Source organism: Rana temporaria, chromosome 3 (genome assembly GCF_905171775.1).
Source record: "Rana temporaria chromosome 3, aRanTem1.1, whole genome shotgun sequence".
Taxonomy (NCBI): domain Eukaryota; kingdom Metazoa; phylum Chordata; class Amphibia; order Anura; family Ranidae; genus Rana; species Rana temporaria.
This window is the reverse complement of record NC_053491.1, coordinates 199,939,005-199,955,863: the sequence shown is the minus strand read 5'-3', so window position 1 is coordinate 199,955,863 and position 16,859 is coordinate 199,939,005. Positions and strand designations below refer to the sequence as shown.

Genomic DNA, 16,859 nt, shown 5'->3' with positions numbered 1-16,859 from the left:
ACCATCATGCATTCTATGCAAGAAAGAAAAAAAAAATATATACAAAGAAAAAACACACACACACACACACACACACACACACACACACACACACACACACACAACACCTTTGTGTGCAGTGAGCCCCACAGGCATGACCACCCACCCCCCCTCCCAATTCTTACCAGAGCCGCCTCTAAGCCAGCAATGTTCACGATGGGCTCAGCTCTGTGTCTAATGGATGCATAGAGCAGTGGCTCGGGAGCAAGCACATAGCGATGCCCCCCAGGGTAAGTGGCTTTACCTGGGGGTACTGCCCAAGGGAGGAGAGGAGCCAGTAGTGCTAGCAGGGTGCTTGAAAAAGAGGAGGAGGATTGGGATTGGAGCTGCTCTGCTAAGGGATTTTATCAGCATTTTTTTGCAGCCTCTCTCCCCCCTTTAGGCTTCATGCACACTAGCACTTTTTAAGCCATTAGCATTTTTTTCTGATCCTAGAAGCCAATTAAAAAGCATTATCCTAGGTATTCATGCACACTACTTTAGGCTATTAGCATTCGTTTATTTAAAACTTGAGCATCACAAAGCCCCACACTACTGAAAGCTTCCCCCCCCCCTTCATGTACTGGAAAAACGCTAACACTTCTAAAAGTTTGTAAAACGCTACTAGAAGCCAGCACAAAAATTTTGTTATTGCTGTTTTTCATTGCGTTTTTCTAGCATTTTTTTGAGCTCATAAAAAAAAAAATATATATATATATATATAACACGCTAGCATGCATGCAGCCTAAATAATACAGACATAAAAGGCTAAGCTAGGCATACAATCTTATATTTTTCTTGTACAGAACTCTAAAAAGTCAGCCCGGACTCCGGCGCAGCTCGTGTGGCGCACGCGGCTCGTCCCCTCCCGGCCGCCGGGGAGCGCGTCTGTGAAGCCCGAGCCTGTCCAGGAGCCATAGCGAGGAGGGCCGAGCAGAATGTCGGGACCGCAAGGGGAGAAGCGGGGCGGCGGCGAGTCCGGGCTGCTGCTGGAACTGCTGGGGGATAAGCTGGTGACGGCAGAACGGGAGGAGGTGGACGTACAATCTCTGTGTTCCCGGGTCACTCTCATAGGGCTGCTGTTCGGTTGTGGGGTGAGCGCCCCTTGTCAGCAGCTGCTACCCGGCCTTACTGACTTCTACTGCAAGACACGGGAGCGCCTGGAGATCGTCTTCATCTCTTCAGACCCCGACCAGAAGAAATGGCAGCTCTTCCTCAAGGACATGCCCTGGCTGGCACTGCCCTACCAGGAGAAACACAAGAAGCACTAATTTTATCATAAACTTCATGTTGAAAAATATCTTTCAGAACCTTCTACAAGAAATAGTTTGCCAATTGGACAGGTGGTAAAGTAGACCCTCTTCTGAGGTCCAGACAGCATGCTAAATGAGTAAGGTCTGCAAATCTTGGCAATAGTACAGGATAGCAGAGAATCTTCTAAATTGGTGCAGCAACGTATGCATAGACACAATGGAAAGGAGATTGTGTACTTTTCATATTACATAAAGTTAATTCTCTATAAATGCCCTCAAATTGTATTTAGTGGATTAAAAATGTGAAACATGTAGACATACAGCCCCCGTTAAACGGGGAAATCGCAGAGATGCTGCGAAGGATGGAAACGGCGATCAAGGAGGAAATTAAAGGGGAAATTCAGAACTTACGCACAGACCTTGGACACTTCATGACCAGAATAGTTACAATAGAAGAACAAACAGAGACGGTAGAACAAGAAGTTAAAGGAATAAAAGACCAAATAGACCAGACACAAAGACAGCAGAGACTTATCCTCTACAAAATAGAAGATCAAGAGAACAGAAACCGTAGACAAAACTTGAGGATAAGGTCAATCCCAGAGGAAAGGGGAGAAGACCTCAGGAAAATAATGAGGAAGATTTTTAACCCCCTCCTGGAAAAACCAATAGAAGATCCCATCAGGATCGAAAGGGTCCATAGAGTGGGGAACCCACAAAGAGCCAGCGCAGAGCGTACAAGAGATGTCATAGTTAGGTTCCGACTCTGAGGACAAAGAAAAAGTGTGGAAGAAACTGAGGGGCCAACCCCCGATTGTCCTCGAGGGGATAGAGTTACAGATATTCTCGGATCTATCGGCTGAGACTCTAGCAAGACGACGAGCACTGAAACCACTGTTAAAACAGATGATAGATCTAAACATAAAATATACTTGGGGACATCCGGCATGTCTGATCGGCACAAAAGACGGAAGATCGACGATACTTAGATTCCCGGAGGACCTAGAAGAATTTTGTAAAAAATTGGATATCCAGATCCCTGATTTACCAGGGTGGGAATAGAGGAGAGGGAGTAAGAGAGGGAGAAAGATTAGTGAATCTACAATGATCTATTTATAGAGAACTTAGTTCTCGGTTATTTGTTTATTGTCTTTTTCTTTTTCCTTCCCTTTACCTTTTTTGTTCTTGGTTTTTTTCCCTGTGGTGAAACCCGGTGGTTGGGGATCTACCCGTCCCCCCTCTCCCCCGCCCCAGAATTGGGGCGGAGGGGAGGTTACCCCAGGACCCCACCTAGAGAAAACTGGACCAGACATGGAGGACGGTTCAGTGGCCAACAAATGGCCGAAAGGGGAGAGAGGAGGGAAGGGGATGGGGGGAGGGGGGGAGGGGATGGGGGGAGGGGGGAGAGGGAGGGGACCTATCTCACCAAAATAATCAGATAAAGGGAAAAGACCAAAGATGCCACAAATTAAATGTATATCTTATAATGTAAAAGGTCTCAATAGTCCAACCAAGAGACACAAGGTTCTCAGGGAATTGAAGGGATATAAAGCAGACATCGCCTTCCTACAGGAAACGCATATTACCCTAGGATCAAATATTAGATTACACGCACCAGACCTCCCTATTTGGTATTATGGGGATACCATCTCTAAAAGAGCTAGAGGGATAGCAATCGGAATCTCTAAAAGGGTACGGTTTGAAGTAACCGATAGACTGACAGACCCAGAGGGGAGATTCCTTTTTCTGAGAGGAAGACTGGAGGAATTGGAATATACTCTAGTAAATATCTACGCCCCGAATGTCTTACCTGTAAAATTTATTTTGGGAATACTTGGGAAACTAGCAGATTTTAGGAGAGGAAGAGTAATTATGGGAGGAGACTTCAACCTATGTATCAACCCAAAAATAGATAAGACATCCCAGACATCGAGTGTTCGGTGCACACAGTTGAGAAAGTTTAGGGATGTTTTGTTTAGGAGTCAGTTGATTGACACGTGGAGAGTCTTTAACCCTGACCAACGGGATTACACTTTTTACTCCTCGGTCCATGGGACCTACTCAAGGATCGACCACATATTGGTGGATCATAGGACCTTAGATACAGTGGTAGAGACAAAAATAGAAACTATGACGATCTCTGATCATGCGCCAGTAAGTATTATAATAGATATCTCAGGAAACCTGAGACCTAAACAAAATTGGAGGTTAGACGAACACTTGCTGATAGAGGAGACCAGTCTAACAAGGGTAAAAAAGGAGCTGGAAGAGTATTTCACGTTAAACGAGATTGAGGAAGTCTCAGTGGCAACACTATGGGACGCCCACAAGGCAGTGATAAGAGGAACCCTGATCTCGGAAGGAGCAAGGAAAAAAAAAAAGAAAAGAATAGGAAAAAAGAAGAACTAATCAAAGAGATCTTCCTCTTAGAACAGGAACACAAAAAAATAGGGAAACAACGTGATCTGTATCTGAAACTGGTCAACAAACGAAATGAATTTAAGGATATTATGGAACAAGAAACCCGAAAGGAATTTAAATCAATTGCTAGGGAAAGATATTTGTGGGGAAATAAAACTAATAAACACTTAGCAAAAATAGTCCAGAAAAAGAAATCAAAAAACTATATAGAAAAAATTAAAAACGAAAATGGAGAGACGATGCATACAACAAAGGATATTGCGGAGACCTTCAGGTGTTATTACGAAAGACTCTATTCGGTAGAACAAAAGAAGGAGCAGGAGGGAGAAAAAAATCAAGAAAACTGTAAATTTTCTGAGGGAAGCTAGGCTGCCAAAAATAAATAGAAGCGGGGCATATGCCATGGATAGACCAATATCGGAAAAAGAGATTAATACTGCACTAGCCGGCACTGCAACAGGGAAAAGTCCGGGGCCCGACGGCTTCACTATCTTGTATTATAAAAAATGTAGGGAGATTCTCCTACCAAAATTATGCCAATACTTCAATGGATTGGGTAAATATTTCTTCTTAAGCCGGGAGGCTTCAGAGGCTATTATAACAGTTATCCACAAGGAGGGCAAGGATAAAGGAGATTGCTCCGGGTATCGACCAATATCTCTGTTAAATACAGATGTAAAACTGTTTGCAAAGATCTTGGCCGAGAGATTGAAACAAGAAATGGCAAAATTGATACACCCAGACCAGACAGGGTTTATCCAGGGAAGAGAGGGGAAGGATAACGGAGTCAGAGCACTGTTGATCATGCAAAAAATGAAAACGACCGGATCTCCCAGTCTACTCCTGTCGATAGATGCGGAAAAGGCATTCGACAGGGTAGACTGGGGATTCATGTTACGTACCCTGGAGGAAGTGGGGTTTGGACAAAGGATGAGAGAGTGGATAACAACCCTCTATCAGGAACCGAGGGCAAAAATAAAAATAAATGGTAGTTTATCACAAGATCTGACAATGAAAAACGGTACTAGGCAGGGATGTCCCCTGTCTCCACTCTTGTTCGTGCTTTCTTTGGAACCACTATTAGCCAGGATACGCAGGTGTTCAGACATAAGAGGAATTAAAATAGGGGAGGACGAACACAAACTCTCGGCATTTGCCGATGACGTCCTCTTCTATTTGTCGGACCCTAAAACCTCAATCCCAAATTTATTAGACCTATGCACGCTATACGGGGAAATATCAAATTTCAAAATCAATGTAGCCAAAACCGAGATCTTAAGTTTTAATGTGGTCGGACGAGATGAAAGAGATTTAAAGCTGAAATACCGATTTTCCTGGGTGAACGCACTCAGGTACCTCGGTATTTTTCTAGTAAAATCAACTAAAAAAAAAAATGTATGAGAAAAATTTTATTCCTTTGTTAAATGAAATTAGGGAGGAAATGGGGAGGATAAAAAATAGACCATTATCCTGGATAGGACGAATAAACTTTTGTAAAATGGTAATTCTACCAAAGATTACCTACAAGTTCCAGATGATACCTATAAGTTTTCCTGGAATACTCTTCTCAGCTCTCAAAAAACAGATTATGAACTTCATTTGGAGAAATAAGAAACACAGAATATCTTTCCAGACCCTAAGACAACCTAAAATAAAGGGAGGACTAGCAGTACCAGATATTAAAACATACTACGAGGCGGCGATCTTGTCAAGGGTAGTTGAGTGGGCTAGGGCCAGCAAGGAAAAGAGGTGGGTTAACATAGAAAATGAAATGTCAAAGGCAAGTCTCAATAAAATTATATGGAACCCCCCTCAATATAGGACACTTGATAAGAACACACATGAGATCACTAAAAATGCACTAAAAATCTGGGATATTACGTATAAAAAAATTGAAAAGGAATTTAACTCACCACTAGTTGCACTAAAAAATAATGACTATTTTGCACCGGGCAAATCACAGGTGGGAGGAAACTGGATAAAAAAAGACACGACCCAATTAAGAGACGTAATAAAAGATGGGCACATTGCAACACTGCAAGAATTAAAAGAGAAAAAAAATATTTTTTTAGTAATTGACGAATGGAGATACCATCAGCTGGCCCAATTTATACAAAGATTGCCGCATCCACTGAGGTCAGGGGAGCGGCTATCTGATTTGGAAAAATTATGTACATCAGAGAGGGTCAAGGGAACCATCTCTAAACTATATAAGATCCTGTTAAAGGTGGACGAGCCGATGGTCCCTCCTTTCGTCAAAAAATGGGAGAGGGAATTAGGATCAAAACGGGATAGGAGCACAATAGAAAAAATGCTGACACTAGCCCATTCCTCGGCAGTAGATAGCCGTACAGCTGAGATGAGCTATAAATGCTTGACTGGGTGGTACATGACCCCGGACAAATTATCAAAATTTAAAGCGGTAGTTCACCCTCCTTTCCATCATTAGACCATTAAATTCGGCATCGTAGCGCGAGCTACGGTATGCCGGTCTTAAATTTTTAATCCCCGTACTCACTGTGGTATCGCTGATTGAAGAAATCGACTCCCGCGGGGAATGGGCGTGCCTATGGAGAGGGAGGATGATTGACGGCCGGCTCTGGCACGTCACGCTCCCTGAAGACAGCCGGAGTAGGTCTCGGCTATTCACGACGCCTGCGCACAGGCTATGCGCAGGCGCCGTGAATAGCCAAGCCTATTTCGGCTATTTCCGGAGAAGCGTGACGTGCCAGGGCCGGCCGTCAATCACCTTCTCTCACCATAGGAACGCCCATTCCCCGGATTCTTCAATCAGCGATACCGCAGTGAGTACGGGCATAAAAAATGTAAGACCGGCATACCGTAGCTCGCGCTACGATGCCGAATTTAATGGTCTAATAAAAAAAAACTTTTTTTTTTTTTTTAACAGGGCGAACCCCCGCTTTAATGACGAACAAACGGGAGAGTGCTGGAGGGGATGTAGGACCCTGGGAACCATGGCCCACCTGTGGTGGAAATGCCCTAAAGTAGAGGAGTTTTGGAAAAAAATTCTGGGATGCATTGAAGAGATAACAAAAGGAAAAATTAAACTGGATCCTTGGGTGGTACTGTTTCATGGAGGAGAGGAAAACATTAAAAAACTATAAGAAAACCTTAGTCCCACATCTCTTAAATGCCGCTAAAAAGATAATACAGAGAAAATGGCAGGAGGTAGAATGTCCCTCAATCTGGGAATGGATTGACTCAGTGGAAGAGACATATAGAATGGAAGAAATAAGAGAAGGAGTAGAAGGCAATAACATAGCTCAAGATAAGAAGTGGGATAACTGGAGGAAATTTAAGAAATCTTGGAGCTATGCAGAAAAACTCAGGGCCGAGACCTAAAGACTAATTAAAACTAGATAATGGCATCAGGAGGTATTTTGGATTGTCTTTGGTGAGATGGGGGGAGGGGGGAGAGGAGGGAGGGAGGGAGGGAGGAACTGGGTGAAGGAATTGTAATATTACTTTTTTTTTTTTCTTGGAATCTGATACCCTAAAAAAAAAAAAAAAAAAAAAAAAAGAGAAAGTATGTAATCTACATATTTTCGTAAGAGAAATGGCTATTCAAGAACAATGATCACACTAATGATGCGAAACCCGATTAGAGGCGCTAAGGGCTGGCAAATGGAACATGAGCGCATAAACGCACACTCTATAAGGTTGTTGTCTGAAGGGGAAAAAAAAAAAAAAAAAAGAACTCTAAAAAGTGTGGATGGAAGAATGGTAAAAAATAAAATAAAAAAAATAAATAAAAAAAAGGTGATAATAATGCAGTCACTGTTCGGTCAACAATTTGCCACACAGCTCCTTCAATTCTTAAAATGACTTGTTGATCCAGGTTGATGACAGGACCGCCCGTGGTTCAAAAACGTAATGCGGGAATACACTTTAAAGCCCAATGTGTAACCTTTGTCAATGCCTCCCACTGTTTTTTTTAGGGGGTTCTGAACGACAAGATGTGGGACAAAGTTCCCGATTATGTGCTGCTGTATTTTGTGGTCACAGATGTCATGTGATCTGGAGCCCTTCCCACCAGCTCCCCATCATGATCGATGACCAGGAGCTGTCTAACAGTTTGTGTGCACTCAGCGCATAACAGTGGTGCACTATAGATGCTTAAAGTGCCTTGAAAAAGTATTTACGCCCCTTAAAAATATTTTCCACACTTTGTCATGTTACAATCAAAAGCCAAAATGGATTTTATGTGATAGACCAACACAGTGGCACGCAATTGTGAAGTGAAAAAAAAAAAAAAAAAAAATTATAAATACAGTGGAACCTCGGATAACGAGCCTAGTCTGTTCCAGGAGTAGGCTCGTAATCCAAAGTACTCGCATATCAAGGAGAGTCTCCCCATTGAAGTCAATGGAACCGAAAATAATTTGTTCCGCATTGACTTCAATGGGATGCAATTACCGCATGCGGCCAGAGGCAGGGGGGGCACGGAGAGCGCCGAAAAGGCCAGAGGATACTTCGACTGACCTCGGAAAGACTTCCTACCCGAGATTTGCCGAAGTCAGCCGTGCTGTCCTCGGGCCTTTCCAAACGGTGCCGATCGGCTCCGGTGCCCCCCCCACCTCAGGCTAAAAGCGGTACTGCACAACGCTTGGGCCTAAATCCTGCTAGTTTTGCGAGACACTCGCAAACCGAGTCAGTTTTTTTAAATACAGTGCTCGTATTGGAAAACGCTCGTTAAGCGCAACCCGAGGTTCCACTGTAGTTTTCAAAAATATAAATAAATGTGTAAAAAGTGTGGCGTGCATTTGTATTCAGCCTCCCTGAGTCAATGTGGAAGGAAATAAAATAATTTGATTCCCACCATCAACACAGTCAGCGTTTATGGGGAAATCCCTCCAGCATCGCTCTTGTGTTCGACGGGAAGCCTGTCGGCAAGTCATTTGATGGATCGACTCGGGTATAATCATCCTGCCCATAGATGGATCGAATCTTGGCCATCAGATTCATCTTCTAAAGCCGGCCATAGATGGATTGAATCTCGGCTGGTTCATCATGGACCAGCCGAGATTCAATCCATCTATGGCCAGCTTTAGAAGATGAATAAAAAACAATTACATTTGCCTCTCCCAGAGAGCTAGAACACACCAATACTCGGTGCCTATAAAATAACCTTACGATTTTTTTTTTTTTTCACTTTTCCATGTAAAACCCTAGAAGGCTACATGTTTAGAAAAAAATTCTGCTTACTGCCAAATCAACTTGGCTCTCATTGTTATCACTTTGTCTCAACCCTTAACAAAAAAAAAAAAAAGTATTTTAATATCAAGGGAAGTAGACTTTCCATACTGGAGAGTGCGCCAAATGCACAGGCTGTGTAACTAAAGGAATTTCCCGAGTCCCTGTTTACAAGGATTTCGCAGCATGACCTTGAAAACTACCCTAATTAATCTTTCATATCATCACTCAACATAAACTTAGTTTAGACATCGTACAAAGACAGGATTCCAAGAGGGCGCGTAGTGCCTGCTGATCACCTCCCTTTTAGTATATTATAATGAAGGGCTCAGTAGACTTAGACCCCATACACACTATTAGATTTTCTGTAGATTGTCTTCAGATTCACCAAAGCCATATAATGAGGTCAAACCTTAAAGCAGAGATTCACCTAAAAAAAAAAAATTTTTTTAAAAGCCAGCAGCTACAAATACAGCAGCTGCTGACTTTAAAAAAAAAAAAAAAAAAAAAAAAGAAGAAGGACACTTACCTGTCCAGGTCGCCCGCGACCGCTCGGCTTCCCCCGCCACCATCATCGGTGAGGGAATCGGGAAGAAAAGCGCTGCGGCTTCACTGCCCGGTTCCCTACTGCGCATGCACCGTTCTCACTGGTCCCCGCTGTGTTCTGGGAGCCGCGCGTTTCCCAGAACACAGCGGGGGGGGGGGGGGGGGATTGGGTGACGCGGAGGGGCGGGACTCCCACAGGAGTCTATACCAGGAAGTGGTGCAAATACCCATTTTTTACAGGTATCTGCACCCCTCCCCCTTAAAGGTGTCAAATGTGACAACGGAGGGGGGGGCGGGGTGTTCCGAAAAGCGGAGGTTCACTTTTGGGTTGCAATTTTAAATTTGTATGCAATCAGGCAGGCCCTTACAAGGGCGTACCTAGTGCATTTGGCACCCGGCGCGCATCCTATATCTGCCCCCCACACATTAAAATGTAAACACCCCACTGTCCCCCCCCTCTCCACAACTGCACCTCTTTACATTACACTGCACCCCTTTCTAACACCACCCTGCACCTCTGGACCCCTTCACACAGCCCACAACAAAAACCTGGGGAATGCCCAGGGAAAAACCAAGCCTACTTACCGACCAGCTAGCAGACAACCAATTAACCTGTCTAACACTATGCGTTAAAAACAGGGGTCCAGTCCGCACGCATTTGCAAACGCATGCGTGAGCCACGCCAAGGCACCCTGTAATATCTGTGGTCCTAACACTAAACAATGAGTGTCCCCACAGTGGAGGCACATGCATTTTAATGGATAGATAGGGGCAGGTGGACTGAAGGGGAGCCACCCCTTCTTAAAAGGTACAAGAGCACACCAAACACCCTTCACACAGCCCCCCTTTCCTACCTTAGTCATGCAGCCAGAGGAAGAGACACACAGCAACACTGAACAGAGGAACTGCTGGAGTTATTTTTCACATTAACAAGCTAATAATTGGTTGCTAGGACCACCTAGCAACCAATCTGCTGGTTAACTTTTTATGTTAAAGCGGGGGTTCACCCTGTTAAAAAAAAAAAAAAAGTTTTTTTTTTATTAGACCATTACATTTGGCATTGTAGCGCGAGCTACGATATGCCGGTCTTACATTTTTTATCCCCGTACTCACTGTGCTATGGCTCATTGAAGATTCCGGGGAATGGGCGTTCCTATGGTGAGAGAAGGTGATTGACGGCCGGCCCTGGCACGTCAAGCTTCTCCGGAAATAGCCGAAATAGGCTTGGCTATTCACGGCGCCTGCGCATAGCCTGTGCGCAGGCGCCGTGAAGAGCCGGGACCTACTCCGGCTGTCTTCGGGGAGCGTGACGTGCCAGAGCCGGCCGTCAATCATCCTCCCTCTCCATAGGCACGCCCATTCCCCGCGGGAGTCGGATTCTTCAATGATCGATAGCACAGTGAGTACGGGGATTAAAAATTTAAGACCGGCATACCGTAGCTCGCGCTACGATGCCGAATGTAATGGTATAATGATGTGAAGGAGGGTGAACCACCGCTTTAACTCCAGCAGTTCCTCTGTTCAGCACTGCTCACCGTCTCTCTCTCTCCTGCTGCGGTATAGGAGGAGAGAAAGTGTATTTATCCTGCACTGCTCGGTAGGCTCCAAATGTCACTCTGGGTAGTGGTATGTTTCACACCCGGTCCGGGCACCCCCGCAACGTCACAGATCGGCTCTCCCCTGCTGCCTTGTCACCGCGCTGCACTGCCTGACACCGTCCACAGTGTGCGGCACCCGGGGCGGACCGCACCCGCCCCCCAGTTGGTACCCCACTGGGCCCTTGCATCACATGGTTTTGGTAATTCCAAAGACCAAAATCTTCAGAAAATCCAATATTGTGTATGGGGCCTCATGCAACCAAGAGACGCATTTGCTTCATTCTGTACAACAGGGTGATGAAATGAATATGACATGCACCATTCAAGCCATGTTTGACGATACCTATTATTGCTTCCCTCTAGGCAGGCTACCAGTATCCAAAGCCCATGTGTACAAGACCTTGTGTTCAAATGCCAAAACCATAAAATAAAAAAAATAAAAAAATAAAAATCTTTTTTCCAACTAGCTCATGTTAATGGGTATCTGTGGTTGTACTGTCAATGTGTCAATTTCTTTTAATTGCCTTTTTTTTTTTAATGAGGTTAAATTGGCAACCGCTAATATTTAGATTAAAAAGGATGTCAACCCTGCAAAAGATGTTTAACAATTATATTTCCAGTGAACAGAGGCTTTTCTATGTAAAACCCTAAAAGGCTGCATGTTCGCTTTCTTTTTTCATTCAAGCTTAAGTTTATTTTCAGAAAAAAAAATTCAGCACAATATGATGAAAATCAAAGAAAACATTACATTGTGACATACAGTCTTAAATAACAAGGTACATTCAGTTCTTTACTTTCCGTTTCATTTATTTTCGCTTTATTGTTGGTTTTGTCTCCATTTAAGCTGCAATCTAAATCGAACCTCAATTAGAATTTATTTAAAGGACTCCAACATTTTAAAATTCAGTTTTGCAGTTCCTGCACCTATTCCTAAATATTTCCCAAATTCAGTAGAAAACACAAGCATTGCAGGCACAGCTATACTAAAGGTTGGATTACTTTGGTTCATATGGGAGTAAATTATGAGAGGCTGCTTGAGAACTCGACTGAGAATCTCCTGGGAATCTCTAAGGATCCACATTCACACCCTTATGAGTGTCATTTAGAAATATCTCAAAGCCAGAGTAAGGCATTAGCTTCTGCTCTTGAGGAATCCTACCATGGCTCAAAATGTGGCAACTACATTTATAGAGGAGTTCTGTTTTTAACTTTATACAAAAGAAGTCCTTAGTGCAAAACTCTGACAGTACTTAGGTATAGACCGATATAAAAAAAAAAAAAAAATTATATATAGTTTCAAGAGCGAGGGGAGGATTAGAATTGGCCTTACGCCGATAGAATTAAATTCAGACTTCATTTTAATAACATTTGTTCCATTTCCCAGTGGTTAGTGGGGTTAAATAAACCGTAGCTCTGACCACAGTGACAAGGAAATTCAATGGAGCAGAATGATGGCTAGTCAATTCACTCCAAAATTTAGCAAACATTGTTTTGGGGAATTTTCAAACCATATTGAGAATGAGAATTTTTGTACAAAACGTTTATTAGTGTTAGGCCAGCATTGGACTGCCAGTCTAGTTTTTACTCCTATCCTGGGCTCTGTTAATGAGAAAGGTTTCAAGCCTTTTTCCCACGCTATACAAAACTAAATGAAAATACAGCCATAGCCGCCGACTGTATCACTCGGCCCGCCCCCCCATCCGCTGTGATTGACAGCAGCACCAGCCAATGGCTGCGCTGCTATCAATCCGCCCAGCCTAGCCAATCAACGGCCAGGCTGGGAACCGAACAGGATGACGAGAACGCGCCCGGGACTTTCGAGGGGTCAGGCAAGTAAAAACGGGGGTTTGGGGGGGGGGGGGGGGGCGCGGTGCTGTCAGATGTTTTTTTACCTTGATGCATAAAAAGGTAAAAAAAAAACTTTTACCTCTACAACGCCTTTAATTACTTTATCAATTGGCGCGAGATTCACATTTTCCATATCACGGGCTTGTCATATTGGCAAATATAAAATATTTTTTCCACCCACAAATTTCTGAAAAAAGCCCCACCACAATAGCAAAAGTTAGATCAGATTCACATTTTTTTTTTTTCCGGATATGACAGAACAAATCCGAAGCAATATATAAAATGTATACGGCTTGAAATAGAATACTTCTTTCACCTCTATAGCATTTCCTACCCATAGTATATTTGCTGTTGCCAATTTTTTCAATTAAAGCTAAAGCGTATCTAAAAGAAAGAACTGTGTTTGTGTGTGAGCGAGATAGATAATATCTATGCAAATTTAGGAAGCCTGTCCAAGGAATTAATGATTCCTAGGGCTTAAGGCTATTAACCTGCATGGCAACTGACGCTTCCCTTTAAAAATCACATAATAGAGATTTGAAATCAATAGCTTACATTTTTTTTTGCTAACTGTAGACGGACCGTTTGGGGTTAGATTTGGGTCATGCTGATGCAGCGTACAAGCATTTACAGGCCTGGAGGCTCGCCCCCCCCCCTTTTTCTTCTTTTTTTTTCTGTATGAACGATTCCATATGTTACAGTTGAAGTAGTCTCAGAAAGTCGCTTCCTCTTTTTTTATGTGGGTTGTAAAAGGGGAAATGTCCCTACGGCAGAATCATCATTTCTAGCATCTGCGATTGAGCAGTGTGACATTTATTGTGGGTGTACATACATAATGAAGGGGAAAAAGTATTTGACCCCCTGCCGATTTTGTTTGTTTGCCCACTGACAAAGAAACGATCAGTCTAGAATTTGAATGATCAGTTTCTCCTCTCACTGTTAAAAACAAACCTAACAAAAATATCCAGAAAAACGCTATAAATCGATTTGTATTTTAACCACTTAAGGGGCGCCGCATGCCGATATGTCGGCAGAATGGCCCTTTTAAGAGCCCAGCAGTGGGTCGCTGGCGCGCTCACGACCCGGTCTGAAGCTCCGTGGCCCCGATCGCTGCTGGTGCTTCGCGATCGGCCACAGGAGCTAAAGAACGGGGAGAGGCGAGTGTAAACAAACCTTCCCCGTTCTTCTGTGTGGCAATGTCAGTGATCGTCGTTCCCTATATCAGGGAACAGACTATCACCGACGTCACACATCCAGCCCCGCCCCGCCCCCCCTAGAGTTAGAAACACACATGCGGTCACAGTTAACCCCTACAGCGCCCCCTAGTGGTTAACCCCTTCACTACCATTGTAATTTTCACAGTAATCAGTGCATTTTTAAAGCACTTTTCGCTGTGAAAATGACAATGGTCCAAAAAATGTGTTAAAAGTGTCCGCCATAATGTCATAACCAAAAGAAAGCTCCATTTGTGGAAAAAAAAAAAAAAAAGAACGCCAATTGTTTGGAAACCACATTGCACGACCACGCAATTGTCAGTTAAAGTGTCGCAGTGCTAAATCGCAAAAAGGGGCAAGTTCCTTAACCTGCTATTTTGGCCTGGTTAATGAGTGAAATACTTATCCGACTGCTTTGCAAAACACGACTTGGAACTTGGTGGCAAACCCTTGTTGGCAATTACAGAGGTCAGCCGACAGGTGTCCACTGACACCCGCCCACATCCGATCCGTTCCCCACCTATTTGGCAGATCAGATGAGAGTAGCATGGAAACAGACAGGCTGTCCGCTTCCATCTGACTTCCCCATAGAAAAGAGCGTCTGTGTCCACTCTGATCCCTTGCCGAGCAGGTGGATCCGTTTGGCAGAGTCCACCCCGTCTGTAAGGGGCTCTATATACAGTATGCATATATTATGTAAAAAAAAAAAAAAAAGACCGGAGTTAGGCTTACCGGTAACTCTGTTTCTAGGAGTCTTCCAGGACAGCCTCTTGAGACCTTGGGCTCCTCCCTCCGGGACAGGAAACACGTACACCCTTTTCTTTAAAGGGCGGTCCTCTAGATCTCCTCCTCAGTTTGCCCGAGAAATACCAGAAGATCCTGAAAGACATAGTCTACTAACACATCGTTAGATCATTTTATATCTTCACCACAATTACAGGTCCTTAACAGACACCGGGTGGGAAAAACTCCGGCTGTCCTGGAAGACTCCTAGAAACAGAGTTACCGGTAAGCCTAACTCCGGTCTTTCTCTAGTCGTCTTCCAGGACAGCCTCTTGAGATGACAAGCAAGAACTTACTGGTTTTTAGGGTGGGACTACTGTCTGGAGGACCCTTCGTCCGAAGGCCTGATCCTTGTCTGACAGCAGGTCCAACCGGTAGTGTCTTGCAAAGGTTGAGTAAGATGTCCAGGCTGCCGCCTTACAGATCTCTTCCGGGGACGCTCCTGCTCTTTCTGCCCAGGAAACCGCCACTGCCCGAGTAGAATGTGCTTTAACTGTAGGTGGTTCCCTACCCCCTAACGTATATGCTTCTACAATCAACATCCTGAGCCATCTGGCAATAGAGGATTTTGATGTTCTGTGACCCTTGCGGGCACCTGAGAAGTTAACAAAAAGTGAGTCACATAATCTAAATTCCTTTGTGACTTCTAAGTAAAATAAAAGACTTCTTTTAACATCCAATAAGGACAAAAATTCCCCTTCATCATCTTCTGAAGAGGAAAGCAGGGTTGGTAGGACAATGTCCTGAGTCCTATGAAAGGTAGAGGCTACCTTGGGTAGGAAGCTAGGATCCGTCCTGAGAACTATCCTATCTTCAAATACAGATAGGAAGGGCTCCCTAATAGAGAGGGCCTGAAGATCGCTGACTCTCCTGGCTGAGGCCATGGCCACTAGAAAAACTGTTTTAAGGGTAACATGTTTCAGAGAAGACTCTTCCAGCGGTTCAAATGGTTTGTTAGTAAGAGCCTTTAGTACCAAGGACAGATCCCAAGAGGGACAGGCTCTAATCCTAGTTGGATTAGATCTAGTCAGACTTTTGAAAAAGTTTTTGACGAAGCGATCCTGTTGAAGAGGTACATCCAAAAAAATACTTAAGGCAGCCGCCTGTACTTTGAGAGTGCTGACTGATAAGCCTAAGTCCGCACCTGCCTGCAAAAATTCTAGCACTACTGGGATGCCAAAATGATTCATTCCTTGCTGTATCTTCCAGGAATTGAATTTTTTCACACCTTAGAGTATATTGCTCTAGTTATAGGTTTGCGACACCCTAAGAGAGTCGTGACCACTTTATCCGAAAAACCCCGTGCTTTCAATAGTTGCTCTTCAGAAACCAGGCAGTTAGTTTCAGGTTCTTTATCTGAGGATGAAGGACTGGACCTATAGACAGTAGGTCTACTTTTTCTGGAAGTGTCCAAGGTGGATACAGGGCCAGCCTCCACAGGCTGGCGAACCATGGCCTCTTGGGCCAGAAAGGCGTGATCAGAATCAGATCCGCTGGTTCCCTGAGAAATTTTTGAATTACCCTGGGAATCAACCTCACTGGAGGGAATGCGTATGCCAGGCTGAAATGCCAAGGATGTGAGAAGGCATCTATCCCCTTCGCTCTGTCTTGTGGGTGAATGGAAAAATATGTTGTAACCTTCCTGTTCTCCTCTGCTGCGAACAGGTCCACCTCTGGTAGTCCCCAGAGTGACACTATCTGGTAGAAAGTCTCCTGGTCTAGAGACCACTCGTCCTGGCATACTACCTGTCTGCTGAGGAAATCTGCCAGGGTATTCAGTGAGCCCTTTAAGTGGACAGCTGAAAGGTGTACCAGATTTTTCTCTGCCCAGATCAAGATCTGTGTAGCTGTTGCCTGGAGGGCTGGGCTCCTTGTGCCTCCTTGCTTGTTTATATAAGCTACTGTGGCAGCGTTGTCCGTCCTGATTTGTAGATGCTGACCCACTAGATAGCACTTGAAGTCCT

General features: G+C 44.2%; 1 protein-coding gene across 2 annotated transcripts in view; it reads right to left on the bottom strand.

The window, feature by feature from the left end:
* Positions 1-16,859, bottom strand: part of TMCC3 (transmembrane and coiled-coil domain family 3) — a 92,700-nt gene that overhangs the window by 46,582 nt on the left and 29,259 nt on the right. The window lies entirely within an intron of this gene.